This window comes from Rhinolophus sinicus, chromosome 14 (assembly GCF_057876585.1).
Source record: "Rhinolophus sinicus isolate RSI-liver-muscle chromosome 14, RSI-T2T, whole genome shotgun sequence".
NCBI lineage: Eukaryota > Metazoa > Chordata > Mammalia > Chiroptera > Rhinolophidae > Rhinolophus > Rhinolophus sinicus.
This window is the reverse complement of record NC_142514.1, coordinates 125364837-125375194: the sequence shown is the minus strand read 5'-3', so window position 1 is coordinate 125375194 and position 10358 is coordinate 125364837.

Here is a 10358-nt window from a genome sequence, read left to right as displayed (position 1 = left end):
GAAAAATACAGAAATTTTCACGAGATAAAATTTTTTTATGTAATGTTCTCAATATCTTGATAATTATAATGACTTCAGACTACCATATTGCTAACAGTTTAGGACACAATTTATACTTAAGGTAAAGTTTGTCATTCAGAGAGCGGAAATAAATCACTGTTTCAAATAGTCATTTTGGTATGATATTTTTATGTGACTTCTCAGCAAATCTGCCTGATGTGACTGACAAGAAAAAAGTGTATGTCTTGCCATATTTTACTGTTTGCTTGTGTTTGTGTTATGAGTATTATCTTTATTCATTCTTTCGTTGAAGGGATCTTTTAAAGCCATTTTTTTCCATTTTGTGAGGGTTAGCTATTCATAAATCCACTTAATAGACACCCACCTGACACAGTAAATGTAAGGGATAGTAAATAATAGGAATCCAGGTCCCTTGCATGTTGTAAAACCACGACTCTTACCAAAGCATACTTCTTCCTCTCTAAATGACAGACTAAGGGTCCCAGGGAGAATCCACACAGCACTATTGTGATAGCCTGATATATTGCCATTTCTAGACAAAAAACAGTAGTCATTATTATAAACGGGATTGCTGATCTTGTTTGATGGTCTTGCCTAACCTGAGCATACCTGCACCCAACTTCAGAGGGCCACTGCTGTGGACAAGTTCCTGGAGGGCAAGGACCATATTCTCTTCATCTTTTTTTTTTTTTTTTTTTTTTTTGCTTTGATTTAATCAGAAAGGCTGTCTTTAAATAATAATAAAAAACAATTAAATACTGTTTCAAGTATTTTACCCTTATCATTTAATCCGCAAAAAAAAAAAAAAAAAAAAAAAAAGCAAAAAACCGAAAACCTATGAGGTGGATATTATTATTATTATCCCCAAATTATAGATAAAGTATGTGAGGTATGGAGAGGTTGATGAACTTGACTAAGGTCACACCAGCTATCAAGTGACAGAGCTGGGATTTGAACTCAGGTTCTAGGGCTTCTGATCCCATATTACTCTTAATAATTTTATTCTGCCTCATCGGTGTATTGTGTGTGTGTATATTTGTTGCAAATATTTTCTCCCAGTTTGTCATTTTACTTTTTAAATACTGTCTTTGAATTTTAAAAGTAAGTTTTTAATTCTAATACACATATTTTTTCAAATCTTATTTTGCTGGCTACTCTCTCCAATATAATGTTGAAGAGAATTCATGATAGTGGGATCTTTTTTCCTATTCCATATTTTTAAAAGAATGCCTTTATATATTTACCATAAATTATGGTATTTGCTAATATTTTTCATAGCCACTGTTTTTATTTTACGTCACCTTGTTTTAAAAGTCTTTCTGATTTTTTTCTTTTTAATAAGGATATTGATCTTTATTCAAATTCTTCTATTATTTTTATTTATTCTGTAATAAATTTCTCATTTGTGACCTTTTTAATTTCCTTCTTATCAGTTCCTTATATTTTAAATATATTTTAGAATTTTGGATTACAGAATTTATTTTGATAAAGAGATTTCTGTTTGTCTCTCTCTTTTTCTCTCTCTTTCCACTCTCTTTCTTGTTCCTTCTCCCTTCTCCTCTCCCTTCTCTTCTTCCCACCCCTCCCTGTCAAAACTTTGAATTTGTTTTCACCTAAGCTTTTGCAGAAATGGTAGCCAGCTTGGTTCTGTTCTTGGACCCTAGGCTGGGACAATGTCCTCAGCTTCCATAACTCTATAGCTACCTGTAAACTTCAGCCTAGAAAGAAATTGCAATATCTTTTCCACATGATTTTACCAATGGAGATGTACCCCTCCCACTGGTTTCAGGCAATGACCCTGGCTCAGGTCCCCACCCCATTGAGAAACACTTGCAGTCCTGTTGTCCTACAGAAACTGGACTCCTGGCTGATGCCATCACTATGCAGAAGGCCAGGAGGCAAACAGGACACTCTCTTAGCTCTGCTCCCTACTTTTATCTATATTTCATTTCTGGCCCATGGAGATACTTGTCTTGTGTTAAAGCACAAAAATCTTTTTTAAATTTCTCCTTGTATGTTTTTTGTTTATTTGTTTGTTTGTTTTTTCCCTATCTGGATGGAGAGGGTAGTACTTAAGTGCACAATTTACAACATTATCTCAACATAAGGTTCTCTTATCTTCGGACTCCCAGTAATGAGCACAGCTTAGCCACAAACAATTGAGGAATCAGTGCAGACACAACTCTATTCAAGGAGAAAATAATGTCAACCTTACAGGACTGTCTTGAGGCTTTTGAAAGTAGGCATCTCTGACTGTTGACTTTGACTTTGTATTTTTCAGCTAGTTTTATACCATCTGAGTCAGTACACTGAGGAATGTCTGATTGTTAGACAGGGGTTTGTGGGAGGAAGAAGACTGCACAAAACCCTCCTAACCTGAGCTGGCTTCTACCTGAGGGGCACATCTTGGGAGATGAGTCAAGTGACTTTATAATTGGAAGGGAGGCATGAACACTGGACTTATAAAGGAAGCCACTGGACTCTGGGATGGGAGAAGGCAGTGTGTGAAGACAAAGATCTGTGGGGCTTGAATCAGATGAAATGCACTGTGTGAAAGAATTTTAGAAAGCATAATCCTAACTCTGTATTGTGGTGTTTAGCAATCAGGAGATTTACTTAACCTCTCTGTGGTCTGGTCTCCCCATACACAAATCGGGGGAAATAAATTCTGTGCTTTCTACAATCCAAGGTTGTAGTCAACTCAAGGTTGACTAAGAGTATCAGTGAAGCACTTTCAACTTCCTAGAGGGAAAAAGAGCAGCATTATAAATATTGATTTCTTAAGTAGTTTTATATTAATATGATTAGTAAAAGCTTCAAAATTTTATTTTTATGAGCTTTTCTGATTTAGAGGTGTTTATTATCCATGCTTTACAATTTGGTTATTTATATTGCTTTTCTTTAATTTTATTTTTCTCATATGTAATTTAAAGAATTTAATAGGAGAACTTGGTTAGAAAAGGCACTAAAACTCACATTCTCTTTTTCACATATAATAAAACTGAAAACCTCTGGGGTAAATATATTTTAAAGATATTTGTATTCACCGGAAGGCAAACCTCTCTCTGTCACTAGCCCCTCTTTGAGCCTGAAAAGAATCCCCATTTGGGGGTGCCTTTGGGGTGGTGCTTTCTGAGTAGAGGCTGACTCAAGGCTGTAAAGACAGCTGTGTCCAGCATCTGGCATACCAGCCAACCTGTTGCTGAATCTATATTTGGCTGCCAGAAAGTCTCTTCTAATAAATAAAAATAGATGCATACATGAAGGAACCAGATGCTGTGGAAATAATTTTGCTCAGTTTGATGATGGTTTTTATGAACTGTAATTTTCAAGAACAAGAATTTGCCTCTGAATAGGCTTTAATAATGGAAATTGAAACAGTTCTAAAGACGAAAGGAAGGTTGGTGTGTTTGAATACCCACAGAAAGATGTATTTCCTAATGTGAGTTGACAGGTATGAAATGAGATCACAAAATTGTTGGCATTTATAAATATATTATTTATATTCTTTCTTGAATCCAGGTACAATACTGTGATTTTTTTTATCCGACAGTTAAAGAGCTGTGAACCCTGATAAAATTTAACCAAGAGTTATTCTGCTTGTATCATTACAAAAGGAAACCCATTTTATTACTTAAGTTAAAAGTCTCTCTATTTTCATTTTACTTGATTTCTGTAAGTTTTTCATCTGTTAAACTACGTAAAAGGTTGAACTTGACATACATCCTTCAGAGTTGTGGGATTGCACCAATGTCGTCTGCCCTTTAATCACATTCATATACTTTTCTGCGGGATAAACCAGTGTAATCTGAGGATCAAAATGTTCTCATCACTTGCCTGTGTTTCAAAAGAGGCAACATTCTCATTCTGGGTTGAATTATTAGTGGGTTAGCCCTAAAGCAGAGAAGCTGGCATGGAAGAACACTTACTATGTTCTAATCTCGTTCAGATAGTGTATCTTTTGACAGTTACAAGAGCCTCATGAAGCAGAAAACATAATTTCCATTTTTTTTCCAATGAGGGATCAAAGGCTCAGAGAAGTAAAAGAACTTGCCCAAGGTCACACAGTAAACAAGTGGTACAAGGGCAATTTCAGCCCAAGTCTTCCTGACGTCAAAGGCCCTGCTGGTACATATTCCTCCATAAGATCTTTATTGTCTAACATGAGGGCACCAAGTGGGGTGGGTAGAAGGTGGCTTCCTGCTCTTTGTTCTCTTCCTTTCAGGTATGAACTTCCCACAGTAAAAAGCAGATGCCAAGTGTATGGACTAGAACCAGAAGTGCACTTTAACTTGCATCTTTGCTGTGGGGAAAGTTGGACTTGTAGCTACCCTAGATCCTCCTTTCCAGCCCCATGGAATGCCCTCTCCCACAGATACCAATGTCCTCTTGCCACCATCCCGGTGTCCCCTGGTCACCTCTCGAGCTTTTATTTTCAAAGTAAAGTCTCATTCTTCCTTCAAACCTCTATGGTCAATCAGCAAATATTTACCAAGCCCCTATACCAGCCAGAAACTACAATAGAAATGGAAGAGGTAAGGAGAGGGAAACAATACACAGTTCCTGTCCTCCAGGAGTTTACAGTACTGCAGGCGGGAAAAGTCAACCATACAGGTAATTAACTACCATGTGACAAACACTATAGGACAGTTATGAAGCATATTAAATAACATATTAGAGGGAAATGAACTCTCCCTGTGGTATTGGATCAGGCTTCTCAGAGGGTGTGAGCTTTCTGTTGGGTTTTGAAAGTTCAATAGCAAGTTAAATAGCCGAGGAAGAGAAAAAAGAGAATTCCCAAACAGTGGAATTGTATATATAAGGGCAGAGAGGAATAAATGGGCATGGGAGTGGTTTGATGTGATTGAAATGGAGAGTAAGAAGCAGAGTGATGGCATGTATTGGTTTCCTGTGGCTACCGTAATAAAATACCAAACAATGCATGGCTTAAAACAATGGAAATGCATTGTCTCCCAGTTCTGGAGGCTAGAAGTCTGAAATCAAGGTGTTGCCAGGGCCACACTCTTTCCGGTGGCTCTCAGAGAGAATCCCTCCTTGGGTTCTAGTTTCTGATGGTTGCTGGCAATCCTTGGTGTTCCTTGGCTTGTAGATACATCAATCCAGTCACATGGCCATCTTCTCCCACCCTTATGTCTTCCCATCATCTTCCCTCTATGTGTGTCTGCTTCTGTGTCCAAATGTCCCCCATTTTATAAGAATATCGGTCATATTGGGTTCGAGCAGAGCCCACCCTAATGGTCTCATTTTAACTTGGTTACTACTGTAAAGACCCTATTTCCAAATATCTTTACATTCTGAGGTACTGGGTGTTAGAACTTCAACATAACTTTGGGGGCAAAGTTAAGGCTGAAAATGTTGGTTGGGAAATATTGCAAAGAATCGTTCATCCAACAAACACTACCAATCACATATTATATACCAAACATTATGCTGGAGAAAAAAGAAAAAGAAAAGGTTCCTGCTCACAAGATACTCAGAGATTTTTTAAGCTGTGATACAATGAATTTAGGATGTAAAAACAGAAAGAGCATTGTTATCCCTCAGCTATTGCTCTATAATTAGTCACTCCAAACTTGGTAGTTAAAAATAACAATCATTAATTACTGAACATGCATCTGTGGGTCAGCTGGGGGCCCAGCTGATCTAGTCTGCACCTATTTGAGGAGGCTCTGCTTCAAGTATCTCTCATCCTTCTTGGATCACTGGGCCAGTTGAAGCATGTTCTTCTCATGACAATGGCAGAAGAGCAGGACAGCAAGTAGAAAAAAGCAAGGGCTGTTAGTTCTGTTCATACATCACTGGTCAAAGCAAAATTTATGGTTTAGCCCAAAGTTCGGAGGGAACAACTGTAAAGTTGCATGGCGTGGGGAGTGAATGTAGGAAGGGTAAAAAATTGGGGGAAATCTGCCCTATGGACTTTGCAGTCAAACCAGCCTGAGGGTATGTGTGATAGAGAGGTGGTAAATATAGATAGATAGATAGATGATAGACAGGTAGAAAGAAAATTATTATTTTGGTAGTGTATAGCCCTTGGTTCTCTTTACAGTAGTCAATAGCTTGTTCCTGTAAAGTGTCTGAAGTCGGGCTCTTTCCACCAGTAAATGTGTACTCAGCCTCACTGCCGTGGCCCCCCGCAAACTTGACGTGTGAAGCCATCTCTGGGCTTCTACTGGCAAGTGAATTACAGCATAAACCATGCCAACTCTTGATCTGTGAGCAAGAGAAGGATCTGGGATACCACTGTGCTTCATCAAGCAGAAACACTCATTTGCTTTTACGAAGAACAAAAATTTAAAAGAAGGAATAAATGACTCCTTAGGTTCACTTCTAATAACTAGAATTTTTTCCTCTAATTTAAAAAGTAGAGCATGGTCATAGACAATAGGGAAAATTATAAAAAGACAAAATAAATAAATAAAAACCACGTCTAATACCACTACCCAGAGATAACCACAATGTACATGTTAGTGGTTTTTTTCTTTCACAGAACTCTTACGTATACATAAGTGTATTTTACGTGAAATTAGAACACAGAGAATAAATGGACTGTTTTTTATTCATCTTTAATATTGTGAGCATGAACCCAGACCATGTTGAGCAAATATTGCTGAGGAACATGATTTGTATGCCTTTGGGGTAGTCCAACAAATAGATACCTTTTAACTTTTACATTTCGCATTGTCACATTTGGTATCCATGAGTCAAAATATAAAGGCCTCATTTTAAGGCTATTCATTGTAAAGATACTGACTTTCCATTCTCAATGTCTGTCATAACCTGAGTTCCTAGAAAGCACCGCCTGTGACAGAAGGTACATGTGCTATTAATTTATTGCAAACACAGTTCAAGGAAGCAGGAGTCGGGGACAAGAGGAGAGAAGCAGAGATGAGCCAAAACAAGAAAGCATCATTAAGCTGGCCACCACAGGGCTGTCCAGGAAGCCATATAACCAGAATCTCTAGATCACCTGGAGGAGAATAGAAGAGACTTGATTCGCACGCACTCATCTCCCATTGGACAAAGAGTCACAACACAGAGTATTAATTCTCCTGCACCTAGGTTTTGCTTCCACATGGACACCAGGTGGAGGCCCTTATCCTTGGCCTGAGGCAAAGCATAGTCAGGCTGGGTCTGCATGAAGCAGTGTGAGCGCTGAGAAGCAGCGGGAAAAGAGACAGGCAGATCTGAAGTGATACAAAAGAGGCATCTGATACAAAGCCTTGTCTGCTCTATGTCTGCAACTATACAACCATTTGAAACACCAAACAAGACAATATCAAACACACAATGAAATGTTTAAAAGAAACAATGTTAGGAGACTGAGAGAGATAAGAGGGGGAAAAAAAAACAGGGGAGAGGGCTTGGTGTGTCATTTCCTAGTAGGACTGTCACAGCCGCCTGCCTTTCCTTGCCTGTACAATCCTCCTAAAAGTAACCACTTTGGGATGCCTTTCTCTATTTATTCCCCCTGAATGAGCATTGTTTCTCTGGAGCTTCCTCGGCATTTTTGCGCACTCTTCATACTGCAGTCATGGCAGTATTGTGGGATGGATTCTCAGTGTAACAGGGTAGAAATTCCTCAATATGACGGCTTCTCCTTTTATATATGTATGTCCTCAAAATTGTGAAGCAATTTAAGACAGAATTGTAGCGCTAGGGGCCCTTCATTTGAATACGTAAATAATATCAAATCCCCATTCTGCAAATAGCAACATTTGAGGCAGTTCAGTGGACACGGAGATTAATTTGATATGGCAGTGGGGCTGGGAATAAGGTAGCACAAGTATACAAACATTTTTTGTCTCACACATACTGCTTGATCACTCATTCATGCCAAGCATGGATAAGATACACAGATATAACCCTTTATTTCAAAGGTTTTACAATGGGAAAAAGTGCATTCTCTACATTTGTTACAAGCTGAAAGTATATGTATATCATCTAGTTAGATGTTTATGATAATCCTGGAGAAGGCAGGTTAAGCCTCAGGTCTCTGGATTAAGAGAGATATAGTTTCACCTCTGGCTTTTCCACTAGTGTTAGTGAGGTGGAGAGGGCATTTCAAGCCTTACTTCACTCAAGTACAAAAGAAGAATAACGATAACATAAACTTCAATAGGTCACTGTCAGAATAAAACAATACACATAAAGCACTTAGTACATTGCCAAGCATATAGTAACTCAATTTTTATATCTTTCTGATTTCACAGTGAACTTCAATGCATTATTCAGGATCACGTGCCACAGCCAGGACTAGAACCCTTGTTTCCTGCTGTCTAGTCTAGTGCTATTTCCCTTGAGGTGTAACAATGAGGAGTGTGAATGCAAGCTCCACATTCTCCGTCCTACCATTTAGCACATTGTTCTGCATATAATGGAGAGTCAATAGATGCTGATGACTAACTAACTGACAGCGGACTCCAGGTGAACTTACGGAGTTGCTAATGTATCATAAGAATAAAATGTGCTTCAGAGCTTTGTTTGGCATTGCTTTGGAGACTAGTAAAAATATCAAACATTGTTTGTTCTTTTGGCCAATCATTTGCTGATTTAAAAAATGTAGGTGCTCAGATCACGAACAAATTCTTCAGAGATACGTATCGCTTTAGCAGTGTAGACCTGAGCACAGAGATGTTGAGGAGATAATTCCAGTTCTCACTGTCTCGTTATGTGGAAAATAGGAGGTGGTTGGACTGGCTGAGGGAAGGAAATGCTTCTTGCTTCTGGCTGAGGAAAGGCCTATGGCAGATCCCATGGCCCAGGCATCTAAGAATGCAGCTTTAGTTCCTGGATCACTGCAGTCTGACTCAGTGGGTCTGTGACAAGCATGGTAAGTCCGTGACTCTCAGCTGCCTTCAGATGACATTCAGACGCCCTTCCCTAGCATTCCAGGACCTTTAAAATCTGGGCTTCACATTATTATTTTCCACTAAAGCTCCCCCAGAAAAGCTCTAGTCCAGCACTGTCACTGTCCCTAGAAGAGCACGTATGCATTTCTGTTCTCTGTATTGCTCCTTTTATATATGTCATTTGAAATTACCGATTCATTCTGCCCGTCTCTCTGAATCCGCTCCCATCCTCTAGGATTCAGCCCAAGTTGCACCACTTCAATGAAACTTTTCTGAATACCTTAGCATGCAATCATTTCTCATTTCCCAGAAATTGCAAATCTCTCATTTTGTGCCCTCCTCTCTCGGTAGTTCGATAATGTTTCTTATGATTACTGGTCTTTGTTAGAAGTACAACACATGTCTATAAAACTAGATTGTAAGTATATTGAAAGCAACAAATATGGCCAGAAGCAAACAAAAGAAACAGAGTATCTGCCACATAAGAATGATTGGTTGAATGGCTAATGTAACTAAGTATTTTAGGTTAAGCTAGCCAGATGACATATATTTTTTTTAAAAGTGTATATATATGTGTATATATATATATATATATATATATATATATATATATATGTGTGTGTATATGTATATATATGTATATATGTATATATATGAAGTTATTGATTTAGAATAGAAAAGGACTAACTCTCATATCTTGATACTTTAAAATGTCCCTTCCCTTTCTTCTTTCTTTGCCTCTTCACCCTTTTCTGTTGGGAGGGTCCTTATGTGTCTCTGCTGCAGGGGAGAGACTGCTAGTGCTGGGAGATGGTCCACTGTGAGACGAATGCAGTTACATCAGTCTTGAGGCTGGGCTGGCATTCAAAACTCCTGGCCAAGCTTTCAAACTGGCTCCACCAAAAGCTATGGACTTTTGAGTGGCACATTTTGCTGTGAGATTATTGCTGATGCAGTTTCTCAGTGACTTCTACAGAGACATGGTGGATACCACCCAACATACCAGGCCAAGTTAGGAACTGGCAGGATTGAAAGCAAAAATTAGGAAAGATTGCAATTTATCAGCCATTGTTAATGCAAAACCACAAGGATTCACTTCTGATACTTAGGATGGAAGAATCCATCAGACTGAATACTATTGTTCCTTCCAAGTGAATCAATTGTTATGGAAATGCTAATGAATCAGATGAAATTTGTGCCATGTTAGAGTGGCAGTAGGGAGAAGCGGTCTCCTCCACGCACTGGCACATGCCACCGTGATAAATAAAAAGCTGCCTCAGTTTGCTCTCAGAGGGCAGTTTATCACTCTTTTTTTTGGGTAAGAGAATGATTTGTGCTAAGCAATCTCCCATCAACAGCTGTTCCTATTCCCAGAGGAATCCAGTTGCCCCAAGAGAAAATACTGCTGGGAATAATCCCCTGGGAACTGCCAGGAACCACACTGAGGCCTCTACATCATGTGAAGCA